The following is a 12386-nucleotide window of genomic DNA, read 5'->3' as shown; positions in this document are numbered from 1 at the left end:
ACATAAAATTTTAAAAATACATGAAAAGGAAAAATAATCAAAATAAAAAACAATAATATTTATGGGAAAATATCTGCAACTTGTATCACACAGAAAGGATAATATTGCTAATACATAAAGAGCTTCTAAAAATATACAAGAAAAGCACCAACAGCTGTAGAAAACTGAGCTACAGAAATAGTTTACAGTGAAAGAAATGCAAATGGACTTTAACTATATAAAATTATCCTCAATGTTGGTCTTAAAAAGAAAAAAGGCATATTGAAACTACACTGAGTTACCATATTTCACATATTTTATTGACAAATATCCAAAATTTCAACAATATATTCTCTTGTAAAGGCTGTAAGGAAGTGAACACTCCCATATATTGCTGATGCAATGCAGAAATATACATGGAGGGAAATTTGGCAATATCTACCAAAATTGTGTATGCATTTACTGTATGTCCCAGAAATTTTACTTCTACCTGAAAAACACACTGGAAATTTTAGCAAAGAGGTATATAGAAGGTACATATGTGCCATATACACATATAGTAATTGCCAAATTATTTGTGAAAGCAACAGAATAAAACACACAAAATGTCCATCAGTAGAAGAACAAACATCCATACAATGGAAAATCTTGTGGCTCGTGTAGCTGTAGAAAAAAATGGGGAACATATATGCTTTTATGAAGTAATCTCCAGGATATATTGTTCAGTGGGGAAAAGAAAAAGAGAGAGAGAGAAAAGTATCTGAAATATACTTTAGATGACAACTCTGAAGCCCTTACATACACACACAATCGTATGTGTGCACACTTATATTTTAATAAAAGCAAAGAATGAAAGAATAGGTTTTAAAATTTAGAAAAAAGTTGATATCTACAGGGTCGAGTGTTGGAACGGGGTGAAGAAGATAGAAATAAAAGCTAGATTTCTGGGTATATGCTTTGCTTATAATCTCTCTTAGAATACCCATATCTAGGCTCAATAGGTAAAAATCTATTTATAGCTGCTATTTTAATGCCTTGACAGCAGATAGTCTACATCCATTTGAACTGCAGTACTCAGGTCGATCAGTTGTCTTTATGTGGAACATGAAAAGCATGGCCTTTTAAGAGTATAGTTGTATGAGGATCATATATAATGATTTCAAGATGAACACTAAAAGTTTAATTATAGTTCAAATATCTTTGGGAAATGGTGCATCAGCACTGAGGAAAGAAACAGAAAATATAAGGATTTTCCAAAATTTCCAGAAAGACTGAGAAAGTTATGTGTAAGTAAGGAGATATGGTATGGGGCTAATAGGGTGAGACTCCTGGCCTATTGCCCAAGCTTTGACCAAAAATATTTCCACTTCATTGTATATATTGGCATTCAGTGAAAGATTTTCTTTATAGAACAGGATCTGCAGCCCACAAAACAGTTTAAAAACTACTGACTTAGGGGCGCCTGCGTGGCTCAGTAGACTAAGTGTCTGACTTCGGCTTAGGTCATGATCTTGCGGTTTGTGAGTTCGAGCTTTGCATAAGGCTCTGTGCGGGCAGCTCAAGGCCTGGAGCCTGCTTCCGATTTAGTGTGTGTCTCTCTCTGCCCCTCCCCTGTTCGTGCTGTGTCTCTCTCCGTCTTACAAAAATAAATAAATGTGAAAAAAAAAGACTATCGACTTAGAGAAGAAATAGTGTTTAATTAGAATTATCTCTCATATATTAAGTCTATATAAGATTATACATTTTTATTATTCCAAAAATGTGGGTTACAAAACACAACATATGATCATTTAGATAAAAAAGAGAAAATTGAAGAATTATGCTTATACCAAATGTCAACATAGTTGTTGTCACTGCACATAAAATTGGCTCTAGTCTTCCTGGAGGTCAAAATAAACTAGATAAGCTACACAGCTCTAATACAAAGTGTTTCCTGCTAGTATATTTCAAAAGAAATTGATTAGAAAATAAGCAGTGACTTCATCAGTTAGAATCCCTTCAGCTACAAGTACTAAAAAGACCAATTTGAATTAGCTTAAATAATAAGACCAATTCTAGAAACCTCTAGGAAACCTCTCTTCATGTCTCATTGGCCCAAATTGGGGTATATTTTCCTTATATCACTAGGTACCAGGAAAAGGAGGAGGAATCCTGCCTTCATCTTTTGTACTTCATGGAAGATGGCTGAATACCTTAACAAGCTGACTTCTGTTAGAAAAAAATAGGAAGGAGGATGGATTCTATTATAAACAGACCACAATGACTCTTTCAACGATTTAATAGAAAGTGTCCTTGTCATCAGCTTTACCACAGTCACCAAGATGAATTTTATGTGGCCACTTCTCGTTCATCTTTCTTAGAAGTCAGGGACTCATATGAAAGGACATCTCAGCCAAGGCTAATGAGATTCAAATATGCAGCTGGTTATTCAACTTTATCCAAGGGAGATTGAACTAAGGATTCCTGAATGAATGAGTTAGAAGCACTTCCCTCTGACTGGAGTTTTCTAACCCAAATTAAACTTTGGACCAGTCAGCTGTTAGCATTCTATAATATAGATTCAAGAAGTTAGGAAGCAAAAATGAGAGAGACAGAAGGAGCCACTACTCTGCAAGATCCATCAACACAGGAAACAGGAAAAAGGACAAACTTCCATGCAATGCTGTAAACAAGCCTCCCTAAACAGCACTTTCTAATTATATTAATAAACACTTACTCTAGGCACTAGAGTCATTTTATTGCAGCAAACTATTTTAGGTTGCTTCTATGACAGGGAACTGATGCCAGCAGTATTCTGAAAAGGTAGATCCATAAGCATAAGTATGAAAACCAGCTAAAAGGAGGGGAGAGCTATTCAGTGGATTATGAAGTTATCTCGCCAGGGGAAAGACTGCATTACTTCTTCACAGAAGTAAGAATTCCTATAGGGACAACCAGGTTTTACCTAAAAACACTTCTTTGAATAAGTTCTAGGCAAATTGCTTGATGGAGTCCAAAAACTTCCACACTGGGGAACAGGACAGTGTGTTTTCCTGAATTATTTTCAGATCATGAGTTACTGTAATAGTGCCATAGCCATAGAATAATCTTGGTAGCATCCTCATGAGGAATTGAAGCTAAGCATCAGAACCACCAACCTGAAGGCGAGATGGCTTATTGGCCCATGATATCTACTATCGAGGTAACCAAATAAATTTTCTAAATATGTAGAGTTATTTAAAAGTAATCCATTCAAGACTAACATTAACAACGCAGGCAACAACAGATGTTGGCGAGGATGCGGAGAAAGAGGATCTCTTTTGCATTGTTGGTGGGAATGCAAGCTGGTGCAGCCACTCTGGAAAACAGTATGGAGGTTCCTTAAAAAACTAAAAATAGAACTACGCTACCACCCAGCAATTGCACTACTAGGCATTTATCCAAGGGATACAGGTGTGCTGTTTCGAAGGGACACGTGCAGCCCCATGTTTATAGCAGCACTATCAACAATAGCCAAAGTATGGAAAGCGCCCAAATGTCCATCGATGGATGAATGGATAAAGAAGATGTGATATATATATACACTATATATATATATGTGTATATATATGTATGTGTATATATGTATATATATGTATGTGTATATATGTATATATGTATGTATATATGTATATATATGTATATATACACACAATATATATATGTATATGTATATATATGTATAAATATATATATATTTATATATATACATATATAATGGAGTATTAGTCGGCAATCAAAAAGAATGAAATCTTGCCATTTGCAACTACATGGATGGAACTGGAGGGTATTATGCTAAGTGAAAATAGTCAGAGAAAGACAAAAATCATACGACTTCACTCATATGAGGACTTTAAGAGACAAAACAAATGAACATAAGGGAAGGGAAACAAAAATAATATAAAAACAGGGAGGGGGACAAAACAGAAGAGACTCATAAATATGGAGAACAAACTGAGGGTTACCAGAGGGGTTGTGGGAGGGGGGGGATGTGCTAAATGGGTAAGGGGCACTAAGGAATCTACTCCTGAAATCATTGTTGCACTATGTGCTAACTAATTTGGATGTAAATTTAAAAAAATAAAAAATAAAACAAATTAAAATTTAAAAAAAAATAAATTAAAAAAAAAGTAATCCTTTCAATGTTAGGGAGTGTCTGTTACAGAATATGCTTTTAGTTTTCTTATAGTGCTACTGAGCACCTCTTTTCTAACAACAGTTAGATAATAGAATCATTTGTCTCTTAAGGCCATTCTTGGTTCATGCTGTTAAAGCTGTCATCACTAGAGGTGCTCATACATAAAGTTTATCTAAAAAAGCAATCAAATCATTAAGGTATAATTTTAAAAAGAAGGGGGAACAGCTGACTCAATGCTTGAAATTATTTTAGAATAACTGGGAATCTGTTAACCTTCTGCATCTTGGCCCATAGCCATTTTCCTGTCCACAGAATCAATGACAAGTGAAAAGTTAATAAAAGCTATCAAGAGACTTACATTGCTGAATTGTTCAGGATTGTATTGAGCTACATATTACAGAAATCTGACAAACAATGGCTCAGACAAGGAAAGATTTTTTTTTTAATCTCCTATAACAAGGAATAGAGTTGAAAGTTGTGTAGGACTGATGTGTAAAGAGCCAGACTACTTCTATCTCTGGACACAGAAGATAGGAAGGCTGTTATATTTCTAGGCATCACATCTATGTTTGAGGGAAGAAGAAGGATCAAGATGGAGTGGCAAAAATTTATACCAATTGATATTGTGTGTGTGTGTGTGTGTGTGTGTGTGTGTGTGAGAGAGAGAGAGAGAGAGAGACAGACAGACAGACAGAGACAGAGACAGAGAGAAACAGAAACTTAGTACGTAAGCTACCAGAAAATTTCCAATAAATACCTCCACTTATATCACATTAGCTAGGCCTGGAAAGCATGAATACAGAAAGGAATATTTTAAACACAATACATTGCTTTTTTCCAAAAATTAGAGTTGTGTTTATCAGTAAAGGAAAAATGAATATAAGGTGGGCAATTAAGAGAAGCTGCCTCAATTATTCTTAGATTTTCCTATAATGTTAAAAGGGGAGTAACTGTAAATTCTAGAAAAAGTTGGACCAAAAACTTACTTGCTCTTCACATCCTGTGTTAGACTAAAAAGATGTTTACTTATTCACCCAAAGATCATTATTATATGCAGATTCTGATGAGGCAACTGTAATAAATGTGAAGAAGACAAATGAGACATAAACCTGCCCTCCAGGAGCTTACAAAAGGTACATGAGAGAGACTTTTAAAAATTGGTGAAAAGGATACTTTTGACATAAAAATGATTTTTGAGTTCAAGGCAATTAAACAGCAGCAAACGCAGAAAAATCTCTCTCCTTTCTGCCTAAGGGCAGGATATAAATTCAACTTTGACTGGAGACAGACTCTTACCAACCTAAAGACAGTACCAGAGGATCTGCAAACAAACCATACTCCATTAGTTTCCTTCCCACAGTTTGCTGCCCTTGGAAGCCTATAACTGCTTTTCTTTGTCCTACCTTTTCTCTATAAATTTACTGCTCTCTGTTCTTTGTTGAAGGTGCTATAAAAGGTAGAATTCTAGGCCACCATTTTGAGTTACTTTTAGTTTAGGTTTCACCCACCTGATACATACTACCGACTCTAATAAACTATTTGTTTTTTTTCTCTTGTTAAAGAGTCATTACCATAAACCTAAGATGGCTAGAAGTAGTTTTGTCTCTCCTACAGGCACTTTATATGGTGGCCAGTAGTGACAACAGAAAAGTGATGAATTTTACCTGGAGAGATTGGGAAGGGGAGTGTCAAGAATGACTTCCTGCCAAGTTAGTCATTGAGCAATATCTTGAAAGGACAGTAGGCATCTGCCCAATAGGTTGCCTGGGGTGATATGGAGAAAATAGGACATTTCCATGAGTTTAAGCAAAACCACATAGGCATCAAAGAACTTATTCATGGTACTGCTACAGTGCTCAACCAAACTTTTTGTTGCACAAGGCTATGAGGGAATACAAAAAATTAAACTCAAGTATAAAGGGAAATACTTTCTGTAATATAGTCAATTATCAAAGAAACATTTTTCAAGACAAAGTGATATGAGTTCCCAAACTTGTTGCTTAGAAAGGAAGCCCCAATAAATCTTAGATTGAGGTCTCCTGAGAATTTAAATTAAAATGACAGTTTTAGTTTTTTTCCTACCACAGCAACACAATAGTGCTGCATTAGCATGTGATGGGGGGTTTCCACCACCACTGCTAGCCTGAGGGAGGGGAGGGAAGGGGGGATTTGTAATTCCATAGTTCACCTCTCCCAGCTATATTGCAAAATCCATTACTTCCTCCAGCTCAAAGGGTGAGAATGTCTCTATGGAGTATGCACAGGATCTTTATTAATCAACATTTTCATTTTCTTGGGTCCATATTTTTATAGTGGCTAGACCCTACTTGACCGTTCCTAATGAAAGTGAAAGTTCCATGCCTTATGGATGCCACTGCTGATAAGTGAATCCTTGGAATCTCTGGCTGTTTCTCTTTTATTGTTTCTGCACAATCAGATACTTCTCATTTTGGCTGCCAGCATAACTTCCAAGCACCATTGTCAAAATATCCTGTCTTCATTATCTCTGTCACTGGAAAATGTAATCTACTGACCAGCCTAGTTCACTTTTTTATTTTTCCTTTTAACTGATCGGGACCCGGGGAAGAAACAGAACTCATTCTTTAAAGTTCATATAAAAAGACCCCAGTGAAGGGACTACTTATGGAAGGGGTAAGCAGGGTTAAAAGCACAATAAGGGATGACAAGGCTTCCAGAGACTGGCAAGAGTGGGATGCCATCGTGCCAGCTTGGGTTGAAAGGAGAAGAAAAGGCACTTCCTGAAATCAGTGAGAAAGTCAACTTGAAGGAGCTGCCAGGGCAGAAGCTGTAAGTATAGGAGGGCACAGCCATTGCCAGGGACCTGTCATCAAGGAAGGGAGAGGACGAAATGCTTTGATTTTTTTCTCTCCCTTCCTCCATCTTCTATTGGTTTCTTCCATGGACCAACTCCAAGGAAAAACCAGATGGGCAACCTTTAGGCTCAGAACAGGAAAGAGAAGAGAATGGATCTTCTTCTTGGGGGGGGGGGGTGGGTAGGAAGAGGCACAATAACCAGGAAATCACTCTGCTATTTTTCAGGTTTTGACAACACTAATTTTTCACATTCCAGAAAACTCCCAAGAACCAGATAGCAAATTACACCTTGGGTTCTGTTTAGGATCCAATTTCCTGGCACTTGGTCACTGAAATGGTTTACTATAACATTTCATAAAGACTCATCTTTTTTTACCTGGGCTTAAGTTATGTTACTGCTAATTGGCTTGGTCAAGTTACTTTACCTCTATGAACAGTCTTCCCATTCAATGAGACAAATTCATAAAATTATCAGGAAAAAGATTAAATAATTTATATTAAGCAATCATCATAATGACCAACACAGTATAAGCACTTTGTAAATTTAACCATTATTATTAGAAATTATAAATGTGGAGGTTTTAATCATGTAGCTTTGGATATAGCAACAGTGCCTACATCATAAAATTATGAGAATTAAATAGATAATGTAAAGCACTTAGAAAAAAAGGCCAAAAACTATTATTGTGAGCATAATCATTATTATTATTTAAAATAATACTTTAAGAATATATTCACTGGGATTTTTAAAAGGTTCATAATACATTGTCATGTTTTAAAAAGCAGAAGATAAGGGGCACTTGGATGGCTCAGTCAGTTAAACATCTGACTTCAGCTGAAGTCATGGTCTCGCAGTTTGTGAATTCGAGCCCTGTGTCAGGCTGTCTTCTGTCAACAAGATCCCACTTTAGATCCTGTCTCCCTCTCCCTCTGCCCCACACCCACTCACTCTTGCTCTCTCTAAAAATAAATATCTTTTTTTTTTTTAATTTTAGTGTTTATTTCTTTTTTTTTTTTTGAAATTTTTTTTTTTTTTAAATTTATTTTTGGGACAGAGAGAGACAGAGCATGAACGGGGGAGGAGCAGAGAGAGAGGGAGACACAGAATCGGAAACAGGCTCCAGGCTCTGAGCCATCAGCCCAGAGCCCGACGCGGGGCTCGAACTCACGGACCGCGAGATCGTGACCTGGCTGAAGTCGGGCGCTTAACCGACTGCGCCACCCAGGCGCCCCAGTGTTTATTTCTTTTTGAGAGACAGAGAGAGATAGGACATGAGCGGAGAGGGGCATAGGGAGAGGGAGATACAGAATCTGAAGCAGGCTCCAGGTTCTGAGCTATCAGCACAGAGCCTGATGCAGGGCATGAACCCAGGAACTATGAGATTATGACCTGGGCCAAAATCGGATGCTTAACCAACTGAGCCACCCAGGAGCCTCAATAAATAAACATTTTAAAAAACAAAATAAATAAAAAGCAGAAGATAAAAGAGCATGTATAGTATAGTCCCATTTTTTAAAAATCTCACTGTACAGTGTTGCCTAGTGAAGAACTTTAAATTATTTTAGCAAAATGACCGTATTTAAAACTGTTAGCTGTTACTAGTAGAAGGTGCAGAACACCACCATGGAACATGACCCTGTTTTGGAAAGGACCAGAATGGTCATTTAGTTTGACTCATTATGGAAAATGACTGGCATTATTGGCTAGCCCACAGATCTCAAGCAACTACCCTTTAGGGATTCTCTGTGATAGAGTGTGCTTATTGACTTTAGGGAACCCTGATGTCTGATGCACATATAACTTTGGCATCATAATTCTCTTTTGGTAAAAAGTCTTTTTACACTGGGAGCTGCCAAAAGAGGCATTATGTCCATTTCTTGAGGTGAAGTAGAGTCAAGAAAGGTGGTATAGGATTGAGAGCAATGGCGAAAACCATGTGACTATGTGAACTGTGAGAAGGTCTATGATGAATAAAGGGAGAGCCTTCTGAACTCGAAGAAATTCAGTCCTTTACCTGATTAAAATATTTATGTTCTATGCCTGAATGCATACATGAAGTTGAGAAACATTGAGAGTTCAATGTAAATCATTTATCATCAGGGTGATGTGATGTATAAAGATTTTAGAAAGACAGACAGGCAGACAATAATGAAAGAACATCTAGATTAAACATCAGCAGTCTGAAATGCTGAAGACATTGATTTAATTTTCCAGAACAAAATGAAGCTGAAAAAAAAAAGAAATCATGAAAGATGATGTGAATAAATATTTTATGCTAGAAACTGTATTCGACAATTATATTTTAAACGGCTGCCCTTTCTTTCATCTTCATTGTAACCAGCCTACTTCAGACACCATCATGGTTTGCCAAGACCTCCTAAAACCCTTCAGTGGCTTCCATTTGTACTTTGAATAAGACTGAAACTTTATGCCCTGACACTTAAAACCCTATCTTGGTCTTGCTTCTGAATAGCTTGAAAACTCATTTTCACATCTCCTGCTTACTAACTGTACTCCAACATCTCCTGAATGTGAAAAGTTTCTTCTCATCACAGGGACTTACCACGTGTTCTTCCCTCAACCTGAAACCTGTTCCTGTAAGAGTTCCACATTATTGGCTTTTTCTTCTTCTTGTGGCTTGATTTCAAATGTTACCTTCTCAGAGAAGCTTTCGATAACCGTCATTTCTAAAGTCCTTTAATAATCTACTTTCTCTGAGATTTATTTCATTACGTGAAACTACACCTTTTATTTATTTTTCTGCTCTTGCATCTGTCTTGCTGGCCTGGTAGAATCACTGAAGGTGTAACATCAGAAGCCCCACTGGGATGTAGCGTTGATTCAGACTGGTGCAGGTTGACCAGCTGCCCACATACATTCAGTACCAGCTCCAGATCAAACCCTCACCCTGCCATCCCCAGCACCTGCCACCCAGGTTTGGTAGAACACAACCAAACAGTACTTCTATATTGCTACCCATTTTTAAGAGGTATTACCTGACCAAAATTAGCAAATCAGACTGTTCAACAGTGATTCTGTGGTATTTGAATTCTCTCTGCTATGGCTCATCCCCTCCCCTTCCTCCAAAATACAAGGTACAATATACTGAAATGTGGTAAATATACTTAAAAGATAAGGGGAGGTATTCAACATATATAATATGATAATGTGATAGCATATATAGCATTTTCATATATAAAACAGAGAAAAGAAGTTATTTTTAAAAGAGAACCATGTAATGTAGTAGTAAGTATAAAAAAATAGGATGGAAAAATTATGAAACATGTTGAGTGGGAAAACAGCAGGATGAACCCACAGGTAGGATAATTAGCAAGCTGGAATATCAAAATGTGGAACTGTCTGATGACAGGAGCAAAGAAAAAAAGAGAGAAAACATTGAAAATAATCACAGAGATATACATAAAATTGCCAAATCTAGAAATTAAATACTCCTAGGAGAAGAAAAGAATGGATAGAATGAAACACTGTCAGAAATTCCCAGATTGAAGAATGAAAGACCTGCGTTTGGAAGTACTCATAAAGTGCCAAAAAGAAGGCCTCATGCTTAGATCCAAGACAGTGATGTTAAGAAATACCAAAGTGAAAACATTTAAGTTCCAAAGAGAAAGAGTAGTTTATCAAAAAAGAATCATACTGATATCATGCATTTCAGTAAGAATTGTAGATTAAAAGGGCAATGGCATAGTATTTTAGAGTACAATAATTTTGAAACTAGAACTTGACGTGCAGCCAAATTATTACCTAAATGGAAGGGTATAATAAAATAGATCCCGGCAAATTAGTCTTCAAAAGATTTGCCACAAAACAGCTCACTTTAAAAATGCTTTTGCAGGAAATAATGAAATGAGAAGGGAAATAAATGTTGGAGGTTGTTGGAGGAGATAAAGGAAATAAGGATGATAAAATACCCCCAAATCCCAATGCAAACATTGTTGTCAAAGAAAGCAGAGGTTAAAAAAAAAAAGATAATAGAAATTCTTAGAAACTCTGAATCAAAATTCTAGAAAATGGCAACACAGGCAGACAAAAATCAAATGCAGGAGAGATTGTGCTGAAATGTATGTATTATATAAATAGAGGTACATAAGCATTCATATGTTTAAGTAATTAACATGTGTGAAGAAACATGAGTGTGGAACTTAAAGGCAACTACAATAAAAATAAAGTTTAATGTATAATTCTTTAAAAAGAAAACTTGATTGACCCAATGAAAAGCAGGAAAGAAGAAAAAAATGTGCAACAGTAGAAAATATGAAAAAAATAGCAAAAATGAGTCTTCAGATAAATTTTTTGATACAAATAGTTTATGATCATTAGTTAAAAGACAAAGAATACAGGTGTTTTTTTTTTTTTCTTTAAGATTCTATAGTATGCTTTCTGCAGTGGACACACTGAAAATGAAGGGCAAAGAAAGATTGAAAATGTAAATTTGAAAAAGAATATGCCAGGTAAATATGAACCAAAAAGATCTTTTTAGCAACCTTACCAGTTAAGAAGAAAATTATTTTAAGAGCCAAAAAGGGAGGTTATAAACTGGTAAGTGGAAAGACAGACCAGGAATATATACTCCTTATAAGTATACAGGTACATAATATAATTTAAACTATAAAGAAACAATTGACAGAATTTCAGGGAGAAATTGACTAATCTCATAAATTTACCTTTTAATATAGCCTTTGAAATCTGTAGATCAAGCAGACAAAAATAAACAGCAGTATCAAATATCTGAGCAAATCAATTAATACACCAGGCTATTGGATAATATAAAACTGTTCAATCAAAAGAAAAAGGAGAGAAAGAGTATGCTTATTTTATACACACACATAGAAAATAAAGTAAAAAGTCCATATAGAGAAAGCTTCAGTTTATTCCAAGGAATCAATGTCATGCAAACTATGTTCTCTGCTTATAATTCAATAATATTAAATATTAACAACTATTCTATATAGTTGAAAACTACCATTTCATTTAATTACCATTAGATTAAAAAGGAAATTATAAAGGGAAACTAAAAAATGCTTAGAACTGGATATCAATGAAAATGCTAACGGACAAAAATTGTGAGATAAAAATGATGTTAAAGCTTTAATTACAACAAAGTTTAATTCCAAATAAATTTATCAGTAAATGAAAAAAGGATAGAAACTGAGCAAGAGCGTAAACTCAAAGAAAAAAGATAATAAGATGACAGTAAGATTAATAAGATACAGAACAAACCAAAGAATATTAACAAAATCAGGGACTGATTCTTGAAAAGTTTAATAACGTAAAGGGTTTTTTTAAGTGGTAAAAGATGAAAGAATTTACAAATAAAAGTATAGAATAATAATGATGAAATAACTACAGACTAACGGAGGTAGAAAACTAGTCAGAGAATAATGTAAACAATATTTT

Source organism: Lynx canadensis, chromosome A1 (assembly GCF_007474595.2).
Source record: "Lynx canadensis isolate LIC74 chromosome A1, mLynCan4.pri.v2, whole genome shotgun sequence".
In the NCBI taxonomy this organism is placed as follows: domain Eukaryota; kingdom Metazoa; phylum Chordata; class Mammalia; order Carnivora; family Felidae; genus Lynx; species Lynx canadensis.
This window is presented reverse-complemented; position numbering follows the sequence as displayed.